The sequence below is a fragment of the Trichosurus vulpecula genome, chromosome 7, assembly GCF_011100635.1.
Source record: "Trichosurus vulpecula isolate mTriVul1 chromosome 7, mTriVul1.pri, whole genome shotgun sequence".
NCBI classification, from domain to species: Eukaryota; Metazoa; Chordata; class Mammalia; order Diprotodontia; family Phalangeridae; genus Trichosurus; species Trichosurus vulpecula.
In genome coordinates this window covers 68,219,217-68,245,748 of record NC_050579.1, presented here as the reverse complement: position 1 = coordinate 68,245,748, position 26,532 = coordinate 68,219,217, and the positions used below count along the sequence as shown (strand labels likewise).

The following is a 26,532-nucleotide window of genomic DNA, read 5'->3' as shown; positions in this document are numbered from 1 at the left end:
ATAAATAGCTTCTGAGAAGAGGGCTAAATACTTCCAGGCAAAATGAGGCTCTTACTGTTGCTTTCAGCCCTTGGGGTCTGCTGGGCACAGTATGATCCCCATCTGCGAAATGACCAAACATCTATTGTCCACTTATTTGAATGGCGTTGGGATGACATTGCTCTTGAATGTGAGTGTTACCTAGCTCCCAATGGTTATGGGGGTGTTCAGGTATGTACACTTCAAAATTTATTTGATATTCATGTTCTAGGCACAATAAATAATTTTAATTTATGCCTGTAACTAAAAAGAAAAGAGGCTAAATTGAAGGGGTTGGACTAGACAATCTTAAGAGACCCCTCTTAGTTTTAAGAACTAGGCGGTGCAGTACATAGAATCTGGGACCTGGAGTCAGGAAGAACTGAGGTCAAATCCAGCCTCAGACACTAGTTGTCTGACTGTGGGCAAATTCTTTAACCTCTGTGTGCCTCGGTTTTTTTATCTGTAGAAAGGGGATAATAATAGCACCTTTTGTTATTACTTGTCTTCCAGGGTTGTTGTAAGAATTAAATGAGTTAATATTTGTGAAGTTATTTGCAAACTTTCAAGTGCTATATAAATGCTAGCTATTATGATTAAATCGTATATTAACAAGCAGTACCATAAAGAAGCAAAATCACTGGTATTATTCAGTCATGTTTGACACTTCATGACTCCATTTGTGGTTTTTGCTGTTGTCATCATTGTTGTTTTGGCAAAGATTCTGGAGTGGTTTGCCATTTCCTTCTACAGCTCATTTTGCAGATGAGGAACTGAGCCAAACAAGGTTAAGTGACTTGCCCAGGGTAATATATCTGGCAAGTGTCTGAGGCCAGATTTGAACTCAGGAAGATGAGTTTTTCTTGACTTCAAGTGCAGTGCTCTATTCCACAATGCCACCTACATGCCCCGAAAGCCTGGACATTGGGTTTAAAGGATCTGAGTTTTCAAATCCTGGTTCTGCCACTTACTACCTTTGTAACTTTGGCCAAGTCATCTTAAAACTTTATGTCTCAGCTTCCTTATCTGTAGGTGGTTGCACAGGATGACCTTTATGTTCCCTCCCATCTTTAAATCTGATTCTACAAGTTAATGTATGTGAAATGACCTTTAAGAACAGTTATGATACTATGTAAATAAGGATTTCTACCAAGTAAGTCATTGATCCCTCTTTAAACTTTAATAGTATATCACAACTCATTGTGTTAACAAATTTATTTCTAAATATAACCAAAATATGGTCTACTTGTTACTAATTCCTTTGCCTTCCCAAAATTTAGGTCTCACCGCCTAATGAGAATGCAGTGATCACTAACCCTTTCAGACCTGGTGGGAAAGGTACCAGCCTGTAGCTACAAGATATGCTCACGGTCTGGAAATGAAGATGAATTCAGGGAGATGGTGGAGAGATGCAATAATGTTGGAGTAAGTTATTAAGTCAAGGATTCTTCTTCTGGGGTCCACAAATGCCCCAAGAGGTCTTTGGATAAATTCCAGAGAGTCCAAGAAATTGAACTTGGATGTCATAAAATTGCACCTTTATCTTCACTAAACTCTAAGTCAACTTTGAATTTCCTTTGGATATTTAAAATGTCATTCAGAGTAGGGGTTTTTGGGTTTTACCATACTAAGGGATTAATGACACAACAAAGAACAAGAACCCCTGTTGGATGGTTCAGGAGATTACATTGTTAACTTTCCCTGCCTCATGTATTCTTACTTCCATCTAAATTGTGATCACAGTGACGGTGCTTTGACTGATGTCCCTACGATCTCATGCTGTTGGAGATTTCTTCCAGTAGAACAGATTTGATCCCCATCTAGCCTCCCTATCCTCTACCACTCTCATCTCTATCCTGTAACCCTTCCACCCACTTAAAACACACACATACAACACACACACACACACACCAACATGTGTGTGTACCCTCTAGTTCAAAGTTAGTAGCTATTAAAAGTCATCTTTTTCTAAATCATGTTTTTCAATTCATTTATGGGCCAGAGAGAATTTAAGGCAAAGAAAACTGATGGTAGTAGAGTTGACCTTTGATTTTCTGAGGAAAAACCTAGTAAAACTAGGGAGCATCATTTCAAAGGCTACCCCTGTATCCAATTAAAACTACATATCGCTCATCAGTCCTTGAAGTTTAATTCACTAGTATAACAATGTGTACAAACATTAATGAATACATTATATCATTGTGTACAAACAATGTATAATTCACCAGAATCATAATCTAACCTCTGATGATCAACTTACATTTCATGTATAGATGAGATGGCAAAGGGATTATGCCATAATCAATCTTTCCACTTTGAAACCTTTTATTCTCTTAACTGTTGACAGGCAGCTTAATGGATTATGTTTTAAAGATTGCTCTTTACAGTGAGGCTCTCAAACGGGCAGCCAACACCCTGTGGCACACATGTCTATAACACACATAATCAATTTAGTCATTTTAGTCAAACTGATTTAATGAAACAATTGGTTTATTTCTATTGACCAGTGAGTTCAGTCAACACCAATTGATTGGTTGTAGGTGGGTATAAACATATTCTTATGAAGACAAAATATGTTTAATCTGTTTTCTTGGGAAATAGTTCCGGGGAAAAGGTAGTGCATTTGAGAAAAGGAGAATATTAGCTCCTTGAAGTTAGGATTGTTTGGTTTGTCTGCATTTCCAGTACCTTCCCTTAAGGTGTGCCTGTAAGGGTATTTGTTATATTACAAGTGGAAGTAAGAAGAATATATTAAGTTAGATTCAGTGTAGGATTTAATGTTCAAGGTTCTGGCTTCTAAAGGAAGACAGGAGTCTTGTCAACCATTTATGAGGTTCTGCCATCATCTTGAGAGCTGGTGGCTCAGAGAGCTAGACCTGGAGCCAGGAAGATCTGAATTAAAATCTGGCCTCAAACAATCACCAGCTGTGTGACCCTGGACAAGTCACTTACCCATTTCTGCCTCAGTTTCCTCATCTGTAAAATGGGACTAATAATAATCACCTATCTCCCAGGTTTGTTGTGAATATCTAATGAGATACTTATTGTAAGGTGCTTAGCACAGTGCCTGGAACATAATAAGTGCTATATAATTGTTAGCTTTTTATAATTATTATTACCGTACTAGTTTTATTTAGTTGTATATCTCCTGTTTTGGTCTATTCTTGTGGGGTTCAGATGTGGATCTTTTATGAGAGACAACATGATATGATGGGAAGAACACTAGACTTGCAATCAGAAGATTTGTTTCTGAGCCCTGACTCTGCTTTCTTTGAACTAGATGGCCCTGGGCAGATCACTTATCCTCCCTAGGGTTTTGTTTCCTTGTTTGTAAAATAAGGATAATACTGTTTGCCTGGTCTGCTTCATAGAGGGTTTGAAGATTCAAATGAGACAACATATGTGAATGGGCTTTGTAACCTGTAATGCCTAATACAAATGTAAGTTGTTATTCTTATGGGTGAGTGAGAATGTGGGGAGAGAGTGATATTTTCCCCCCTCATTGAGTCCTCCCTTCCCTTGTTGTAATAAAATAAAATAAAAATAGCAAAGCCAAAACCATCTGACACAATGGCCCTGTGTGATAACACACACAACATGCTGTACCTGTAGTACCCCACCCAGGCTAATGTTGGTCATTACAATGAATCAGTGTTAGCTTGCTTTAGTCTTCTTTTTGTTTGTATCATTATAATCATTGTGTACATCCTCCTCTTTTTTCTGTTTACTTGAGTCTCAAACAGTTCCCCCTATTTATATGCAACTAGTGACCACTGATTTTCAGGCCTAGAGTGATTTATTTAAGGTCCAGAGACAAAAGAGAAAGACAAAGTTTTATGGCTTAATTATAAAACACCAGGAAGATAGATTTGTACGCTAATTGAAAGGGAAGTTGTCTAACTTTATCAACATTCACTATAATTCACTAAATTATATGGAAAAGTATCATCCTGACATAGGAGCGCAGAATGTGGAATTGGAAGGTGAGTTCATGTCCTTTCAGTGATGCTCCATCTGCTAAGCTCAAACACGAACCTTACTTTTTCAGGTGAACATTTATGTGGATGCTGTAGTGAATCATATGTGTGGGAGTAGTCTGAGTGCTGGAACTAGTAGCACTTGTGGCAGTTATTTCAATCCTGGAGAAAGAGACTTTCCAGCTGTTCCATACTCTGGTTGGGATTTTAATGATGGCAAATGTAAGAGCAGAAGTGGGGAAGTTGAAAGCTACAATGATGTTTATCAGGTAAATTTTTAGTTATTTTTAACTAATTGCATATTTTTTGTCTGAATCCAATCTTTCTCCCCAGCCTGGCTTCCCTAAGTGACTTGCACAATCCCATGTTCCTACCCTCTGCTGCTTAGATGGTTTGTGTACATGAATATCAATATCTTCCTCCCCTGGACTACTGAAACAATCTCTTAATTGGTTGCAGGTTTCCAGTCTCTCAACTATTTCATCCATATTCCATACAGCTGCCAAAGTGATATTTCTAAATCACAGGTCTGAACATGTTACTGGCTTGCCTAAGAAGACTTAGTGGCTCCCTATTGCCTCTGTGATCAAATACAAATCTTTCTTTTGCCATTTAAAGCTCTTTCCCATTTGGCTCCAGCCTATCATTCTAAACTGTTACATAATCCTTGCCCTCACCCTCTCTGTGTTCCAGCCATACTGACTTGCTTGCTATACCTTGTACATGACGTTTTCTTTCCAAACACTTGCCTTTGTCTGGAATGCTCTCCCTCTTAATTCTACATCCTGGTCCCTCCAGTTTTAGTGTTTTCACACCCATTCTCATTCCTCAATGATATATGTACATGTTCTATCACCCCAGTAACATGTAAGTTTCTTGTGGACTCTTCTGTCTTTGTATCTTCAGCTGGTAGCACAATGCCTCACACATAGGAAATTCTTAAGAAATACTAATTGGGGGCAGCTCATGGTACGGTGTATAGAGCACCAGCCCTGGAGTCAGGAATACCTGAGTTTACATCCAGCCTCAGTATCTTAGTAGCAAGACTTCTGGGAGCCAAGATGGTGGAACAAGTAGTAATTTGTTCTCACTGTCTCTTATTGACCTCTTAAAAAATAAAAAAAAAAATAGTACACTAGAACATATTCTAGAATAGCAGAGACAGTGAAAAGAGCTCAAGAAAGATTTTAAAAGTCAAATAAGAGAGGTTGAAGAAAAATTGGGAAAAGAAATGAGAGGTATGCAAGAGAGAGTCAACAGCTTGGGAAAGGAAGGACAAAAATTGAATGAAGGAAATACTCCTTAAAAATAGAATTGGCCAAATGGAAAAGTAGGTACAAAAATGCATTGAAGAGAAGACCACCATAAAAAGAAGATGATCAAATGGAAAGGGAGGTACAAAAATTCACTGAGGAGAACTCCTTAAAAAGTAGAATTGGTCAAAATAGAAAAGTAGGTACAAAAGCTAAATGAGGAAAACAATTCATCAAAAATTAGAATTGGGCAAGTGGAAGCTAATGATTCTATGAGACATCAAGAATCAGTCAAACAATATCAAAATAATGAAAAAATAGAAGAAAATGTGAAGTATCTCATTGGAAGAATGACTGACCTAAAAAATAGTTCCAGGATAGATAATTTCAGAGTTATTGGTCTACCTGAAAGCCATGATAAAAAAGAACCCAGACGGCATCTTTCAAGAAATTATTAAAGAAAACTGCTCTGAGGTCCTAAAACCAGAGAGTAAAACAGTCATTGAAAGAATCCACTGATAAACTCCTGGAAGAGATCCCAAAATCAAAGTTCAAAGAAATATTGTAGCCAAATCCCAGAATTATCAGGTCAAGGAGAAAACCCTGCCAGCAGCCAGAAAGAAACAATTTAAATATTATGGAAGCACAGTCAGGATTATGCAGGATTTAGCAACTTCCACATTAAGGGACTGAAGGGCTTGGAACATGATATTCTGTAAGGCAAAGGAGCTTGGATTGCAACTAAGGATCAACTATGCAGAAAAACTGAACATAATCTTTCAGGGCAGGAGATGAATATTCAGTGAAATAGGGGACATCCAAATGTTCCTGATGAAAAGACCAGAGCTCAATAGAAAATTTGATCTTCAAATAAAACTCAAGAGAAGCACAAAAAGGTAAATGGGAAAGAAAAAACAAAAATGTGTTGTTTAATGAGGTTAAACTGTTTACATCTCTACCTGGGAAGATGATACTTGTAACTCTTGAGAACTGTATCTTTATTATGACATTTAGAAATAGTATAGATAGATAGCAGGTGTGGGTATAAATTGACTTCGATATGATGATACAAGTTAATTAACTAAGGGGTGGAAAAAGGATCATGCTGGGAAAAAAGGAACGGAGAAGACAGAAAAGGGTAAATTACATCACATGAAATGGCATAAAGACCTATTACAGTAGAGGGAAATAAGGGAAGGAGGTGAGCATTGTTTGAACCTAACTCTCATTGATTTGGTCGAAGAGGGAATAACATACATACTTGCTTGGGTACAGGAGTCTATCTTACCCTATTGGAAGTGGGAGCGGAAAAGGGGAAAAAAGGGAGTGGCACTAGGTAGAAGGGATGGCAGATAAAGGGAGGCAGTTGTCAGAAGCAATACACTAGTGAGGAGTGAAAGGGAGAAAGGCAAGAGAAAAGCATAAACTGGGGGAAAATAGGATGGAGAGAAAGACAAAGAAATCATAACTGTGAATGTGAATAGGATGAATGCTCCCATAAAATGGAAGCAGATAGCAGAGTGGATTAAAACCATAATACTATAATATATTGTTTACAAAAAACACATTTGAAGAAAAGAGATACACACAGAGTAAAGGTAAAAGGCTGGAGGAGAATATATTATGCTTCAGCTGAAGTAAAATAAAAGCAGGAGTTGCAATCCTGATCTCAGACAAAGCAAAAGCAAAAATAGATCTAATTAAAAGAGATAAGGAAGGAAATGACATCCTGCTAAAAGGTACCACAGACAATGAAGTAATATCAATACTAAACTTATGTGCACCAAGTGTTATAGTATCCGAAATCTTAGAGGAGAAGTTAAATGAGTTATAGGAAGAAATTGACAGTTAAACTATACTAGTGGGGGACCTCAACCTCCCCTTCTCAGAACTAGACAAATCTAACCACAAAACAAACAAGAAAGAAGTTAATGAGATGAATAGAATTTTAGAAAAGTTAGATATGGTAGACCTCTGGAGTAAACTGAATGGGGATAGAAAGGAGTATACCTTTTTCTCAGTGGTATATGGCACCCACACAAAAAGTAACCATGTATTAGGGCATAAATCTCACAATCCAATGCAGAAAGTCAGAAATATTAAATGCATCCCTTTCAGATCACGATGCAATAAAAATTACATATAATAAAGGATCATGGAAAGACAGACCAAAATTTAATTGAAAACCAAAAAAATTCTAATCCTAAAGAATGGGTGGGTCAAACAACAAATCACAGAAACAATCAATAACTTCATCCAAGAGAATAAAAATAATTAGACAACATACCAAAACTTATGGGATGCAGTGAAAGCGATTCTTAGAGGAAATGTTATATCTTTCAATGCTTACATGGATAAAATAGAGAAAGAGGAGATGAATGAATTGGGCACACAACTAAAAAAGCTAGAAAAAGAATCCTTTAAAATTCCCCGATTAAATAACTATTTGGCTATTTCTGAAAATCAAAGGAGAGAGTAATAAAATTGAATTAAGAAAACTATTGACTAATAAAACTAAGAGCTGGTATTATGAAAAAACAGTAAAGTAGATAAACCTTTGGTTAATTTTCTTAAAAGAAAGAAAGAAAGAAGAAAAACAAATTACCAGTATCAAATTTAAAAGCATGAATTCACCACCAACAAAGAGGAAATTTAAACAATAATTAGGAGCTACTTTGCCCAACTGTATGCCAATAAATCTGACAACCTTAGTGAAATGAATGAATGCTTACAAAAATATAAATTGCTCAGATAAACAGAAGAGGAACTACAATACTTAAATAACCCCATTTCAGAAAAAGAAATTAACAAGCCATCAATGAAATCCCTAAGAAAAAATCTCCAAGGCCAGATGGATTTACAAGTGAATTCCACCAAATGTTTAAATTCATAAAAAGAATTTGGTAGGACTCCCTCTTCATGATACAAATATGGTACTAATACCTAAACCAGGAAGAGCCAAAACAGAAAAAGAAAATTATTAAACAAGAAAGAAAATTATAGATGAATCTCCCTAATGAATATAGATGCAAAAATTGAAAATAAAATATTAGCAAAGAGAATGCAGCCATTTACCACAAAGAATATACCATGATTTATGCCAGGAATGCAGGACTGGTTCAATATTAGGAAAACTGTCAGCATAGTTGATCATATCAATAACAAATTTAACAGAAATGATTTGATTATCTCAATAGATGCAGTAAAAATTTTTGAGAAAATACAACATCCATTTATATTAAAAATAATACTAGAGAACATAGAAATATTTTTCTTATAATGATAAGTGGTATCTATCTAAAACCATCAGCAAGAATTATATGTAATGGGGACAAGCTGGAAGCATTTCCAGTAAGATCAGGGATGAAAGAAGGATGTCCATTATCACTACTGTTATTCAGTACTGTACTAGACAGGTTAGCTTTAGCAATGAGAGATGAAAAAGAAATTAAAGAAAATAGAATAGGCAAATAAGAAACACAGCTATCACTCTTTGCAGATGATATGATCATATACATCATAGAGAATTAACTAAAAGACTACTTGAAAGAACAACTTTAGCAAAGTTGCAGGATTTAAAATAAACCCATATAAATCATCAGCATTTCTATACATTACTAACAAAGCTCAACAGCAAGAGATAGAAAGAGAAATTCCACTTAATGTAACTGTAGGTAATATGAAATATTTGGGAGTCTACCTGCCAAAGCAATCCCCGGAACTATATCAACACAATTACAAAACTCTTTTCACCCAAATAAAGCCAGATCTAAATAACATCTATCAAAATGGGTCATTGCACAATGTTGCTATTACTGTGTACAATGTTTTCCTGGTTCCATTCTCTTCACTCAGCATCAGTTCATGTAACCCTTTCCAGGTTTTTTGAAGTCTGCCTGCTCATCATTTCTTGGAGTACAATAGTATAGATCTAAAAACATCAGTTGCTGATGAGAAGGCCCAGGTAATATAATAAAAATGACAGATCTATCTAATAATTAATAATTTAATTGATAATTTAGTGCCATACCAAAGTACCAAAAATTATTTTATAGAACTAGAAAAAATAGGAACACAATTCCTCTGGAAGAACAAAAGATCCAGAATAAATAAGAAGAAATGCAAGGGAAGGTGGCCTAGCTGTAGCATATCTTAATTGTATTATAAAGCAGCAGTCATCAATACTACTTGGTACTGCCTAATAAACAGAGTAGTGGATCAGTGGAATTGGTTAAGTACAGAAGACACAATAGTCAGTGACTATAGTAATCTACTTTTTGATAAATCCAAAGACTCCAGCTTCTCCAGAACTCACTACTTGATAAAAATTTGCTCAGAAAACTAGAAAATAGTATGGCTGAAACAAGGAATACACAAATATCTTACACTGTATATGAAGATAAAGTCAAAATGGGTACACGATTTGGACATAAAGGGTGATACTATGAACGAATCAGGAGAACAAGAGATAGTTTACCTGTTACATCTGTGGAGAATGGAAGAGTTTATAACCAAACAAGAAATAGAGAACATTGTGAAATGCAATAATTTTGATTACAGTAAATTAAAAGTTTTGCACAAAGAAAGGCAATGCAACCAGCATTAGAAGGGAAGCTGAAAGCTGGGAAACATTTTTTTTTTCCTAATCAGTGTTTCTGATAAAGGCTTCATTTCTCAAAAATATAGAGAATGGAGTCAAATTTATAAGAATGCAAGTCATTCCCCAATTGATAAATGGTCAAAGGATATGAACAGGCAGTTTTCAGATGAAAAAATTAAAGCTATCTATAGTCATATGAAAATATGCTCTTAATTAATTTTGATTAGGGAAATGCAAATTAAAATAACTCTGAGGTACTACCTCATACCTATCAGATTGGCTAACATGACAAAACAGGAAAATCATAAATGTTGGAGAAGATGTGGGAAAATTGGAACACTAATGCATTGTTGGTAGAGTTGTGAATTGATCCAGCCATTTTGGAGAGCAATTTGGAACTATGCCCAAAGGGCTATAAAATTGTACGTACCTTTTGATCCAGTGATATCACTTCTTGATCTGTATCCCAAATGGATCATAAAAATTGGGAAATGACCCATATGTACAAAAATATTTGTAGCAGCCCCTTTGGCGGTGGGCATGAATTGGAAATTGAGGGGATGTCCCTCAATTGGGGAATGACTGAACAAATTGTGGTATATGAAAGTAATAGAATACTATTGTACTCCAAGAAATGATGAGCAGGCAGACTTCAAAAAACTTGGAAAGGGTTACATGAACTGATGCTGAGTGAAGAGAATGGAACCAGGAAAACATTGTACACAGTAATAGCAACATTGTGCAATGACCCATTTTGATAGACTTACCTCTTATCAGCAATGCAGTGATCTAAGAAAATTCCAAAAGACTCATGACGGAAAATGCTATACACATCCAATGTAAGAACTATTCTGAACAATACTGAAGCATACTATTTTTCCATTTTTTTTTCCTTTCCTGTGGTGTTTCCCTTTGGTTTTAATTCTTCTTTACAATGACTACTGTAGAAATATGCTTAATATGGTTGTACATGTATGGCTTATATCAGATTACACTTTTTCTTGGGGGGGGGGTGAAAATTTAAACCTCAAAACCTTTTAAAAAATGAATGTTGAAAATTAAAAATAAATTATTTCTTTTTTAAGAAAAAGAATTTACTAGCTGTGTGACCCTGGGCAAATTATTTAACCCCAAATGCCTCAATTAGAGAGAGAGAGAGAGAGAGAGAGAGAGAGAGAGAGAGAGAGAGAGAGAGATACTTAATGAATTGAACTTCACCAGTACAGAGAATGGCAGAGAATTGCAGCCCTCTATGCTTCAGAGGAATTCTCTAAAGAAAATAGAAGTTACATGATTGGCTCTGGAACAGGATCTCAAAGTAGCTCTTCCTGACTCCAAATCCAGATCTTTATCCACAATACCAAGTTGGCTCTAGACACACTTGAAATTGTAGAATCATAAGATCTAGAGCTGAAAGGAACCACTTCAACTATGTAATCCAACCTTCCCATTGTACAAATGAGGAAACTAAGGTCCAGGGAGGATAATGAAGCAAGAAGGATTTGGACCCAGGTCCTCTGATTCTGGAGTCAGGGCTCTCTTTATTATATCACACTAAAGGGAAACTAATTTTAAGATTACCCTAGCCAAAAATGCTTAAGTGCATTGTACCTCAGGTGTTTAAAATGAACAGTGCAAAATTGGGAGCCAGAAGATACTGCTTCCTATGTATCACATAGATCATGATTGTTTTTACAGGTTAGAAATTGCCGTTTGTCTGGACTTCTTGATCTTGCCCTGGAGAAAGATTATGTGCGTTCCACCATTGCTGCCTATATGAACCACCTGATTGACATGGGTGTGGCAGGGTTCAAAATTGATGCTTCCAAACATATGTGGCCTGGAGACATCAAGGCATTTCTGGATAAACTGAACAATTTAAACACAAGCTGGTTCCCTGAAGGATCCAGACCATTCATTTACCAGGAGGTACTAAGATAAAATGAGTGTGAATGCTGGGGACAGAGGTTGAGTGACAGGGTATGCATGCAATGATTTTATTTATTGTGAAAAAATTATAATTTTGATTAAATATGTGCTATCTATTGGCTGGCCCAATTATGAGCTCATCCTGGTTATGCAGTCCTGGAATGGGTCAGCATTTTCACAGGGTAAAAATAAATTTGCATAGGTAATTTGATGCTTTTGAATTGAAAAATTCAAGTCATCTCTTAAAATGAGAAAATTAATTTGGGTATTTTAATAGCATATAGCACTGGAATTGTTGGCACAAAATGCTAATATAATGACCAAAGTATTTTGAGAATTCCTATGCAACATCATATGTTTTCTCTGATTTCTACTAGGTAATTGATCTAGGTGGTGAGGCAGTTCATAGCAGTGACTACTTTGACAACGGTCGGGTTACAGAATTCAAATTTGGTGCAAAACTCGGCACAGTTCTACGCAAGTGGAATGGAGAAAAGATGTCTTATTTAAGGTAAATGAAAAAGGGGGGTTCACCTCTGGACTACTGCTCAGTGAGTGCGCAACAATTTTTAGGCATTTATTTAAATGTTCTCAATATAAACTGGGATAGTTCTGCATCAATAACAATTAAGCATTTTTATTACACATTGATGTCAATTCAAAAACATGCACTTTCAGAACCCTAGGATGGTACTATATTTGGCTAATACTTATTTTTATAAAGTACTAAACCATATGAATATGAGAATTTAAAATCACTGGAATATAAAAATAACACATTGGAGCCTCCCTATGACACCCCTTGCTTTAATACAGATTCCACAATACTCTTTTCCTATACAGAGTCTCACGGAGAGTATATAAATAGCACATAAGTGCCTAACATATGTAGGGCCCAATAGAGTTTCAGCTTAACTCTGGAATGTTAGAGCTGAAAGAAACCTTAGGGAGCCAAACTCCTTTTATTGATATGGAAATTAAGACTCAGAATGGTGAGGTGACTCATTGGAGTTTAAATTGTTAATAAGTGATTAATTCAGAATTGGATCCCAGTTCTTCTGGCTGTCAATCCAGTTCTCCTTTCTGTATGCTATGGGCATTCTGGATAAAGGTTTCTGTTTATGTTAAGGAGTACCCCACAGGGAGAGAAGACCAGGAAGAACCTGTGAGCCATAAGTAAAACATTCCTTATTTCTTTGTCCAGTAACTGGGGAGAAGGTTGGTCCTTGATTCGTTCAGACAGAGCAATTGTCTTTGTGGATAATCATGGCAACCAGAGGGGCCATGGAGCTGGAGGAGATTCCATTCTCGCCTTCTGGGATGCCAGGTAGGTGGTGGAGTCCTCTACCTTTTTTTTAAGATCTTAATAATAGTCTCCAAAATTTTCTTCTTTTCTTTGATGGCCTTGCTTTATAACTTCCAGATTGTACAAAATGGCAGTTGGATTTATGCTTGCTCATCCTTATGGATTTCCAAGAGTGATGTCAAGCTTCATGTGGCCAAGACACTTTGAAAATGGGCAGGTATTTTTAATTTCAACATTTAGCAAGTACCTACTATAGAAAGAGACCTGTGGGGAGTCATTGTGAGAAGATATAATCAGCAATTGATCCATAAGCACTGATTGTTTACTATATGCCAACTGTGCTAGGTTTCAGGGACATTAAGCAGTATCAAAACCTAAATAAGGCATAGATCTTCCCCTTATCAAGCTCACAATCAGTTGGGAAGATACAGTGAATATACAGATAACTAGACAATGAGATTATACTCAACAAGTGTAAGAGAAAGAGAGTCAAATTAAGTTCTTAGTGAGGTCTGAGGCAGGAGAAAGTTTGTAACTTACTGGAAGAACCAGGGAAAGCTTCATGATGGAGGTGACATTTAAACTGAGATTCAAAGGTGGATGAAGCCAGGATTGGATTCTAGGAAAAGTGATTACCATTGAATTCTCTGCCGAAGGCAGAGGCTATTGAAAGTATTCAGGGGGTGTCAATTAGTGCAGTTTGGCTAAAGAATAGATTATATGGTAAAGACTAGTAGGGGATAAGACTGGAAAGAAATGATTGTCTCAGACAATTTTAAAGGTTCTGAATAACAGGCTGAGAAGTCTAAATTTTGTTCAATAGGCAACAGGAAGTTACTGAGGCATTCTGAGCAGAAGATGATGCAGTCTGTGAATAGGATCATAGATTTAGAGCCAGAAGAGACTTTACAAGCCATCTGATTTTCAGCTGAGGATATTGTGGCCCAGAGTGATTTGTGCAGGTCCCATGAGTAGGAAATAGCAGAAGCAGGACTCAAATCCCGCAATGGGAAAAGGGAGGGAGAAGAACCAAATAAATGAAATCACTGATACTCATGTCTCTGTTTTGACAAATTAAGGATGTTAATGATTGGATTGGACCACCCAATGACAATGGAGTGATTAAAAGAGTAACTACTATCAATGTAAACAGTACTTGTGGCAATGGGTGGGTTTGTGAACATAGATGGCGCCAAATAAGGTAAGAAAACTTAGTTGTACCTGTCTGACAGCATTCTCTTAACAACTGATATATAGGTAACCCAAATTTTTTAGTGCAGTATTGAACTTTAATATTGTAAAAGTACACTAAGACTTTTGGTCTGAATGCAACTGTGTATACACACATACATATACATATCCTCACAAAGGGAGGAAAAAGGGAGGGAGAATACTAAAATCAAATACATTTATCAATATTTTGTATCTTTTGTTTACAGGAATATGGTTATTTTCCGTAATGTAGTTAATGGCCAGGATTTTACAAATTGGTGGGATAATGGAAGTAACCAGGTGGCTTTTGGCAGAGGGAACAGAGGGTTCATTGTATTTAACAATGATGACTGGTAAGTAGTGGTTAATTTTTTTTGAAGTTTCATTAAAAATATGCTTAATTGGTCATTTTTCTTACTCCTGATGCTTTTATTGATATTCCCGAAGGGTACCTGTAGGGATTAGAATAGATTCTGCCAAGTAAAAAGAGAGAGGAAAGAAAAAGAAATAAGATCAAAGGGAGATTGAAAAAACTGTAAAATCAAGACTTCATGAAGAATATTCTCAGATCATTTCTACCTTGAATTAATTTCTTCTTTTAACCTCTGTATATACTTCATATTGTATTTGAAAACAACAAATGATGTATTAATAAGGAAGACATTACTATACATCTTCTATTCTTTTTACTAAAAGAATTCCCATATTTTTAGTAGCTTTTGGGCTTCATATTTATTATTAAAATTTCTAAACTTACTAATTACTTTTCTTTTTAATATAAATTTTATTGATGTCTTTTGCTTTTACATCATAATCATTTCTTAATATTCCCACCCTGTAGAACCATCCCTTGTATCAACAACAACCACAGCCACAACAACCACAATACACAGTTAAGAAAAAAAAACCTGCATCCATGATCAATACAGTGAATTGGACAATAGATGCAGTATCACATACAGAAGTTCCTCACCTCTCTACATAGAGGTTGGAAATGTTTTCTATTTCCCAGACTCTGATTGCTAATTAAAATTATTCCTAGTGTGTCTTGCTCCTAGGATTCTTTTCATTTACATGAATATAATAATTGTATTTATGATTCTATTTTCCTTACTCTATATCACTTCATGTAAATTTCCCATGGTTCTTGAAATTCTTTATACATGTCATTTCTTGCCCTTTGGTGATCTATTTTGCCTGTATGCCACCATTTGTTAAGCTATTCTCCAATGAATGTGAATTTACTTTATTTTCAGTTTTTTGCTACCACAAAAGTGTTTCCATGAATATTTTGACATATATGAAATCTTTCTTTTTGGTCTTTGGCCTCCTTGGAGCAAATACTCATAAGTAGAGTCTCAGGATCAAAAAGTATAAACAGTGTAGTCACTTTTTCACACAATTCCAATATGTTTTCACAGGATGGTTAGAAAAATTCCCATCTCCACTAACATTATTGGCATACTTGTCTCCAGTATTGATTTTTTCTGGTTTTTGTTACCTTTGTGCCCATTTTCTGGGTTTCAAATGAAACCTTAAAATTATTTTATTTTGTATTTTTCTTTTTATTAGTAATTTGGTGCAATTTTTGATTGGTTTATAATACTTCCTTTGAGAACTATTTGTTTATATCCTTTGTCTACTTTCCACTGTGGAATGACTCTTGGTTTAAAATTCCTAAACAGATGGGATAGCAATTTCTCTTGGGGATAACAGGTACTAAGATTTTCTCTTGTTTATGTTTTCCCTTTTTATTTTCATTGCATTGGTTTTTTTGTGCAAAAGCATACCATTTTCTTCTAATTCATTATTTTTTTTAAATTTTGTGCTGTCTTTTATGTCTTGTTTGCTTTGGAGTTTTCTTCCTAACTCTAGTTTTGAAAGGTATTTCTTTCCATTATCTTCCATTTAAAAGAAAAAGAAAACTTCAGTTATTGTTATAGTGGGGATTCCTTTCATATGTTAATTGGACTAAAATGACCACTGGCCTTCCTCCCAATTCTCAAATTTTGTGATTGTTTTTTTTCCTTTTATAAGTTGCCTTTTGTATTCATCCTTTGAAACCTATAGTAGTACATGGTATAAGCTGCTTGTCTAAACTGATTTTTGGCCACAATACGTTCCAGTTTCCCCAGCAATTCTCATTTAACTTTCCTTAAGTAGTTTATCTGACTGGTGGAACCCTGTGTTACAGAGTTAGAATGTTATTCATTCCCATTCACTTACTCTGTTCCACTGACCTACTCCTATATTTTTTAATACCCTACTAAATGGTGCTGATTATTCTACTTTATAATATAGTTTGAGGTCTGGAAGTACCATTTCTGCCTTTTTCATCATTTTCTTTGAGACTATAGGTTCAAGGAAAATATTTATATACTGGGCTTTAGAAGCATTTGGTTAATAGGTGACACTTTGGTTGGGGGGCAGGTGGTGGTGATTAGCCCTCATAAGGGAAGAAGAGAAAGTTAGTATAAGAGATTCATGCTATCTTTACAGGTATAAAAGTGATTATGATCCTGAGAAGCCCCTGTACAAATCTCGAACTCCAGAGTGAAGCAGAGAGAAGTAGGAGACCTACTGAATTTTGAGTCAGGGGACCTTGTTTTGAAATCTTGGCTCTGTTACTATGTGACCTTGGTCAAGTTACTAAATGGCTAGGAGTTATGTAGAAAGTTAAGTTTTATATATAAAATACTTTACACATATTGATTCATTGATATACCCAGCAACTTTTTAAGGTTGTTGCTATTATTATTTCCATTTTGCAGATGAGCAAACTGAGGCACAGAGCAGTTAAGTGATTCTCCTAGGGGAACACAGTAAGTGCCTGAGTCAGAATTTGAAAGCAGGTCTTCTTCCAATTCATACTGTCTCTCCACTGCACCACCTACCTTAACATTTTAGCCTCGGTTTCATGCACAATCAAATGAATGGGTTTAACTAAATGACCTCAAAAGACCATTCTCATTCTGATTTATTGTTCTCAATGAAAAAATGTTTCTAATGCTGACAAGTGACCCCAACCCTTGTGTATGTTCCATTTGTGCACTTCTAAGAGGGCAACAGATTTGTTGAACAGGTAGGCAATACTAAGGGTGTAGGGATGCATCATCATTATCATTATCACCAGCTCCATCATCATCTTCACCATCATCATCTTCATCTTCATCATCATCATGATGCTATTAGCAACCTTGATAACCAACATATCAGTGCTATAAGATGTGTGAAACTTTACATGCATTATCTTATTATATTAGAGGAAGGAGGAAATAAAAAAAAAAGGAACAGTACTTATAGACAATGTAAAATGAGGAGGGAGGGGCAAAAACAAAAAGAACTGTAATGGTTAGTGTGGGAGTTGTGATAATACCAGGTAGGATTCGAAAATTCTCTTTTAGTTCTGCTTTAAGCTTTGGGAAATATAGCCTGAGTAAAAAGATCTTCGAACTTACCTTTCAACTTCATACACCTATTAAGAGTGAGTAGGTTGACAACAGTAATTTATAAAAGGCATGTAGGGCTTTTGTGGTCTTCTGGCCAGGTGGTTATGCCTCAGCATTTTGAACCTACCATACCTGGAACTGAGTTTTCCACCTCTAACACTTAGTCTCTCAGTCTAGTTACTGAAATAACAGAAGACAAAAGTCAACCAAGTGAACTGTCTTGTTAAAAATTACAGCTGTTTGTCTTTCTAATTCATATCTTTCGTGCACAGTGACATCAAAGTACATTGACCCTGGATGATTTTATAGCTCAATCAGTGAAGCACCAGATGAATTTTTTTAGCCTTCAGTCCAAAACAATTTTGCTTCCTCAAGAAACAGTTAAAAATGATCAAATTTAAATTATTGAAAGTGATCAGACTTTCCTGAATGGAAACAACTAGTGAGTAGACCTGAAATGTTTCCATTTATTGAAATAGAACACAATGAAAATCTATTGTAGATATAAATTTTCTCAAGTCTCCATTCTTGTTGTTAAATCTTCACCTTCAAGCATTCACCACTGGCTAAGAAGTTCTGCCATCTCTGGTAGTGAATAAGTTTTCTTAAGCTTATTTGAAGACTGCCCAGATTCATTAGAACTATTTCTCAGTTTGGAGCCTCTTCATTTATAGAATTTTTACTTATGGAACAGACATAATTGCAACCTAAGCATCTAGGGTGGCCATGCTTGTATGTTTTTCACTGGTTTGCCTTTTGTTTTACAGGGAATTGTCATCAAATCTGCAAACTGGTCTTCCTGCTGGAACATACTGTGATGTCATTTCTGGAGATAAAAGTGATAAACGTTGTACAGGAATTGAAATCTATGTTGGCAGTGATGGTCTTGCTTACTTCAGTATTAGCAACACTGCTGAAGACCCATTTATTGCCATCCATGTGGATGCTAAGTTATAATAAATTAATAAGCAAAATCAAATCCCATAGTGATCATTTCTGTTTTCTTAGAGTTGAACTAAAAATCATGAAATTCTCTGCTATATAATTTTAAAAAATACTGTCAAAATAAACTAAACATCTTGACATTTAAAGCATATTTTTAAATAATTAGAATGCAATGATTATATCCGTTATTAGATCCAATTAAAAGTTATATGGAGATAACAGCAAAAATATTTGTGTGTTTGTTGTGAATCCTCTGTCTTTCTTCTGTTTTTCTTCCTCAGTAATAGAAAACATAGGACTTTATTTTGCCTATTTCATATCCAGGACCACTTTAATGGGGGCAAAAATACATCAGAATTGTTTGCATATTCAGTTTCAAAGGAATATTACTACAATTAGCAGGCAGAATGGTTCTGCTCTTAATGAAATGGTCTATAAACTTATGAATGTCATCTCCAATAGAATTGTAAAAGTTATCTAATTCAAATCCTTATGCAACACGTGAATTTTTTCCCAAATGGTCTTTTAGCTTCTGCTTATTTCTTTCAGTGATGTATTAGACCTCATTTCCAGATTGGAGTCATGTGTAAATTTAATAAATCTGCATTCCTTGTTTACACCTAAGTCATTAATAATAATAGCTAGCATTATTTAAAACTTCAAGGTTTGCAGAACAAGTTTGCAAATTTTATCCTCACAGTAACCCTTTTGAGTTAGATGATATTATTATCCCCATTTTACTGATGAGGAAACTGATACAAATGGAAATTAACTACCTTGCCAACAATTACACAGTTAGTAATTATTTGAAGTCAAATTTGAACTCATTTCCTCTTGCTTTTAATCCCAGAACTTAATCCATTGTGCCATCTAACCACCTAATACATATTATTGAGTAGAACATGGAAGAAAGCAGTCAATAATATCAAAAATATATCCCTCAAGTGTGATATCAACAATCAATCAATCATCAAATATTTATTAATGTTCTGTTATGTATCAGATATTAAAAAATAATGTTAGAGTCCAGTATTTGACCACATGTGTGCACTGACCCATAATGTCTGTCATGCAGCCTACAATTAACCATCTTATTTGCAAGATTATCATAAGTAAATTACTCATTCACACCAGAACCAAAATTATTTCCATATTATAAATGATATTCCTAGAGAACAAATGGCCAGTCTGGAAAGAACAATTTAAGAACCATTTCTCAATATTACATATAGCCATGGATTTCCAAGGCATAAATAGTAACAGCTTATATGTGTGTGGTTATTAACACATTATTTCATTTAAGCCTCACAACCCTGCATGGTTGATAGTAGTGTGATATTACCTCCTCTATTTTACAAATGAGGGAAGTGAGGTTTTTAGAGGGAAATCTACTTGCAAGGAGGGGCAGATAGGTTGCAGAGTCGATAAAAAATGGAGTCTGGAGTCAGGGAGACTCATCTTCTTGAATTCAAATCTTGCCTGACACTTATTAGCTGTATGACCCTGGCAAGTCACCTAACTCTGTTTGCTGTAAAATGTGCTAGAGAATGAGACAACATACCAATATTTATGGAATGCAGCCAAAGTTGTACTTAGGGAAAAATTTATATATCTAATTCCTTATCTCGATAAAATAGAGAAAAAGCAGATCAATGAATCGGCCATTCAAGTAAAAAAAAACCTAGAAAAATTTAAATTAAAAATCCTCAATTAAAAATCAAATTGGAAATCCTGAAAATCAAAGGAGAGATTAATACAATTGAAAGTAAGAAAACCATTGAGCAACTGAAAGTAAGAAAACCATTGAGCTAACAAATAAAACTAGAAATTGTTTTTTTGTGGAAAAATCCAATAAAATAAAAAAAAACATTGGTTAATTTAAAAAAGAAAGAAAATAAAATTACTAGTATCAAAAACAAAAGGGGTGAATTCACTACCAAAGAAGAGGAAATTAAGACAATTGTTAGGAGCTATTTTGACAAATTATATGCCAAATAAATATGAAAATCTAAATGAAATGGATGAATGTCTACAAAAATATAAATTATCCAGATTAATAGAAGGAGAAATAAAATACTAAAATAACCCAATATTTGAATAATAAATTGAACAAGCCATCAATGAACTCCATAAGAAAAAAATCCCCAGGACTAAATCTATTTACAAATGAATTCTACTGAACATTTAAAGAACAATTAATCACAATAACATATAAACTATTTAGAAATATAGGTGAAGAAAGAGTTCCATCAAATTCCTTTTATGACATAAATATGGTGCTGATACCCAAACCAGGAAGAGCCAAAATCAGAGAAAGAAAATTATAGACTAATTTCCCTAATGAATATTGATGCAAAATATTGAAATAAAATACGAACAAAAAAAATGCAGCAATATATCACAAGGATCATATACTTTGACCAAGTGGGATTTATACCAGGAATGCAGGACTGGTTCACTGTTAGGAAAACTATCACCATAATTGACTATATTAATAACAAAACCAACAGAAACTATATGATTATCTTAATAGATGCAGAAAAGGCTTTTGACAACATACAGGACCCATTCCTATTAAAAAAAACACTGGAGAATGTAGGAATAAATGGAGCATACATTAAAATAATAAAGAATATCTATCTATAACCATCAGCAAGCTTAATCTTTAATGGGGATAAATCCTTCCCAAAACAATCAGGGGTGAAGCAAGGATGGATATTATCACTTCTGTTATTTAATATTTTACTAGAAATGTTAACTTTAGCAATAAGAGAAGAAAAAGAAACTGATGGAATTAGCATAGGCATTGGGGAAACAAAACTATCACTCTTTGCAGATGATATAATGTTATACTTAGAAAAACTTAGAGAATTAACTAAAAAACTACTTAAAATTACTAACAATGTTAGCCAAGTCGCAAGATACAAAATAAACCCACATAAATCAGGATTTCAATAAAGTACCAACAAAATCCAGTAGCAAGAGATTGAAGGAGAAATTCCATTTAAAATAATTGTAGACAATGTAAAATACTTGGGAGTCTACCTGCCAAGACAAACTCAGGAACTATATGAACACAACTATAAAACACTTTCCACACAAATAAAGTCAGATCTAAACAATTGGAAAAATATTAGTTGCTCATGGGTAGCCTGAGCCAATATGATACAAATGACAATTCAACTTAAATTAATTTAAAGTGCCATACCAATCAGACTATCAAAAAATTATTTTTATAGAGTTAGGAAAAACAATAACAAAATTCGTGTGGAATAACAAAAGCTCAAGGATATCAAGATAATCATTGAAAAAATGCAAAAGAAGTGGTCTAGCTGTACCAGATCGCAAACTGTATTATAAAGTGGTAGTTATCAAACAAGCTGGTACTGGCTAAGAAATAGAGTGGTGCTAAAGCATTGTTAGTGGAGTTGTGAACTGTCCCACCACTCTGGAGAGCAATTTGGAAGTATTTCTAAAGGGCTATAAAAGTATGCATACGGTTTGATCCAGCAATATCACTACTAGGTCTGTATCCCAAGAGACCATAAAAAAGGGAAAAAAAGACCCACATGTACAAAATATTTGTAGCAGCTCTTTTTGTGGCAGCAAAGATTTGGAAATAGAGGGGATACACATCAAATGGGGAATGGCTGGACAAGTTATGATATACGTATGTAATGGAATGCTACTGTGCTATAAGCAATGATGAGCAGGCAAATTTCAGAAAAACTTGGAAAGACTTACATGAACTGATGCTGAAGGAAGTGAGCAGAACCAGGAGAACATTATATATAGTAACAGCAACATCGTGTGATGATAAACTATAATAGACTTTGTTCTTTTCACTAATGTAATGATCCAAGACAATTCCAAAAATTTCATGATGGAAAACGTTAACCACATTCAGAGAAAGAACTATGCAGTCTGAATGCACATTTAATCATAGTATTTTCACTTTTTTTTGTTTTTTTCTCTTTTATAGTTTTTCTTTTTTGTTCTGATTCTTCTTTCACAACATGACTAATGTGGAAATATGTTCAATATGATTGCACATGTATAACACACATTGGATTTCTTGCTGTCTTAGGAGGGGTATGGGGAGGGAGGGAAAAAATGGAACTCCAAATCTTTAGAAAAATGAATGTGAAAACTATCTTTACATGTAATTAAAAATACTATTAAGTAAAACAAAAAGAAAAAAATATTCAGTGGAAATAAGGCTTTTAGAGGGAATCTAGTTGCAAGGAGGGCCAGCTAGGGTTCACAGTGAATAGAATGCCAGGTCTGGCATCAAGAAGACTTATCTTGCTGAGTTCAAATCCGGCTTCAGATACTCACTAGTTATGAGACCCTAGGCAAGTCACTTAACCCTGTTTGGGTCAATTTCCTCATCTATAAAATGAGATGGAGAAGAAATTGTCAAACAACTCTGGTTCTTTGCCAAGAAAAACCCAAATGGGGTCATGAAGAGTCACACATTATTGAAACCACTGAATAAGAAGAAGAAGTTGCAAAGAAAAGGATTCAACCAAACTCAACAAAGGTGGTTAAATGACAGAGCATAGAGTCCTATGATCATAGATGTAGAGCTGAAAGAGATCTTAGAGGTCATCTACTCTGAAAGCAGCTCATGTGATTCTAAATGTAATGCTTTTATCTGCTATGCCACACTGTCTCTCAAAATATTCTTTTTAATCCCTTTCATTTCTGTGTGCCCCCATTAATAACCCTTGGAAGCAAACCCATTGGTAAATCCAGATCAGATCTCCTAAATCAGTGGTTTCCAAATTTTTGATCATGTTCTGTTAGTAATTTTTTTTCTGAGAACACAACCCATTGACTACTTATTTAATAAATTATATTTATATATGCATATGTATACACATATATATGACTATATGAACAATTATGTATACTATAAAACATATGCAGACATAGAAATTGCAAAAGGATGAGAAAAAATGAAATAATATTTGATCTTAAGAGTTTATCAGAAGGACTTCCAAGGCCAAGAAGGTGGAGGGAAGAAGGAACCCTCTGAAGTCCTCCTAATTTCCCCTCCAAACACTTAGTAAACCACTTCAGAATTGATCATGGAGCAGGGAAGCACCTTACTAACCCAACAGGAAAGGTCTGTCTCACTGGGGTTGGAGGGGAACTAGATCCAAGAGCAGCAGGGAGCCTACAGCAGGGCTCTGAGCCTGGGGCAATCCACCAGGGAGGCCCAGCCTTTCTGCAAAGCAGTAGCTCCCTAGGCAAGTGAGCAGTTTGTGCAGTGCAGCAAAGCCCCACCCCAGTGACCCCAGCCCCAGCACAAGCCACCAGCAAGGCCTTGACTCCATTGCTGATTGGTAGTGAAGACTTACTCCAAGGCTGGCCAACAGCAAATACAAGAATCAAGGGAAACCTAAAAAGGTAAAAACGAAACAAGAAACAGAAAACATAAGATATTCCATAAGGTTAAACTGTTTAACATTTATAACTCTTAACTTCATTACTATAAGAACAATTAGAAGGAGTATATGTAGACAGAAAATGTGGATATAAGGTGACCTTGATGGGATGATACCCCAAATAAAAAAAATACAAGAGTAAGAAAAAAAAATCACTGGAAGAAGAAGGAGGGGTGGGGTTGAAAAGGGTAAATTATCCTATATAAAAGAGGCATGAAAGAGCTATTATAATGAAAGGAAGATGGGAGAGGGCAGGCAAAGCTTACACCTTACTCTCATCAAAATTGGTGCAAAGAGGTAATGCCACACACACTCAATTGGATATAAAAATCTATCTTACCCTATAAGAAAGTAAAAAAGGGATGAAAATAATAGAAAGAGGGTAGGGACTGATAAAAGGGAAGGTATATAGGGGAATACAGTAATCAGAAAAACACTTATGAAGAGGGAAATGGTGGGGAGTAAGAGAGAAACAAGTGAAAAATAGCATGGAGGAAAACACAGAGTTAGTTATCGTTAACTATAAATGTGAATGGAATGAACCCACACATAAAATGGAAGCAGATAGTAGAATGGATTAAAAACCACAATCCTGCAATATGTTGTTTACAAGAAACACATTTGCTCCTAAAATGTTCTGATCCAGTGTAAAGCCTGATCACTGCCCTCCTGGTCTGAGCCCTATAAGTTCCTAACCTGGGTTTGGGTGTCCATCACATGACTTTTGTCTTGCCCCTGGTTGGAAGTTCCAGTAGATTGGAACTCAGTACACCTGCTGTATTGAGCCACAATCAACCAGCTGGAAAGCACTGCTGATTCAAAGTGATAGAACTGTAGGTTCTCTTAAACCGGATTTCCTGCCCTGGTTATTTTACTGCTAATTTCAGACTGAACTAGAAGCTGGAGCTGAAATGCTGCTCCATTTGTGGCATCAGAACCACATAGCTATTGTTGATATCCGAATTTGTTCCTTATTCAGTACATATACTGCTCCTAGGGTGCTCCTCACCCTAGAATGCCACCCTTAGACAAAGATCCCTTCCTCAGTATGCTCTAGATTTGTGATCCAGAACTGAGTCATAATTAACTGACCTTTCAGTTTGTGCCCTGTTATAGGTCTGGCTGGGATCTCTCCTTCCTTTTGGGCATAGTTTCAGTCCTCTTTCAGGTCTTGTGTGCCAGAATGCTGCTTGCCTCTGACCAGAGCTATTCTCTAGTGTCCCCAGACCTCTCCATCTCCCTATGCGAACCTGGGCTGGAAAAATAAGTAATTTTTTCATGGATTTTTTCTATCCATATTTGATCTGGTGTGTTTTTTAGAGGTGTGTAGGAGAGTTCTGCTGTCAAGACATCAAGAAAGTTGGATTGAGGAAAAATCATTCTATTTGTGGCTTCAGAAAAAGTCTCAACCAAATGATAAAGTCAGAAGACAGATTACAGAGGCTGTTGGAAGGAAGTGAGAGAAGTCGAGACCCTGAATGTAGAAGGCTTTTTCAAGGCATTCCAAGGGCAAGCGAAATCTAGGATGATAGCTACTAGCTACCGGGAATGGCAGGCTCTTGAGAGAGGTTTTTGGGGATAAGGAAGACCTTGGCATGTAAGAAGAGCCAGTAAGTAGGAGGAGATTGATCAGAAAGTGGGGATGATAGTTGGGGAAGTTTGCTGGAGAAGATAAGAGGTGATGGGATAGAAGGAACTTTTGGAGGGTTTGACCTTGACAAGCAGAAAGACTAACTCATCATCCGATATCACAGTGTAAGAAATTGTAGGGGGATGTTAGATGAAGAGGAAGAGGGCAGGAGAAGAGGGAGTTCTGGTGAACTGCCTCAGTTATTTTCAGTGAAGTATGAGGCAAGGTCTTCAAGTAATAATGGAGGAGGAGAGGGTGCTCAGGGTAACACAGGAAGCAGGAGAAAAGAGACAATGTGAAACAGATACTATGGTGAGTGAGACAGAGAATTAGGACTTCTTTAATGTAGACAGCCCATTTAAGATCAACCAGCATGCATTTTTCATAGACCCATTCAACCTAGTTTCATAATTTTGTCTAGTTCCATTCAGTAGCACATGAGTGGGAGAGGAGGATCCTATGAAATTATTCTCATTTATGATTACCACTACAATAAATAGGCTACACCTATTTGCCCAAAGTCAGGTCTTCTAAGTCGTGGGTAGTTTTCATAGCTTTTCTTCCACTTCTGATCCCATAGAATCTCTGAAAGAGATAAACTTGGTTATTTTGTTTTTCTATTGGTATGGGTAACAAGCAAGTTAAACTAAAGATATCAACACAAAATGGCATATTTTACCTCATAGATATCACTTGGTAAGGTTAGACCTTTTACTGTTATATGACTCTGAAAGTATATAGCTATTCAAGAGAAACAGGA

The 26,532-nt window shown here is 35.6% G+C and overlaps 1 pseudogene; it reads left to right on the top strand.

Annotated features, from left to right (window-relative positions):
- Positions 1–18: 18 nt before the first annotated feature.
- Positions 19–18,701, top strand: LOC118856449 (annotated as a pseudogene).
- Positions 18,702–26,532: the final 7,831 nt, after the last annotated feature.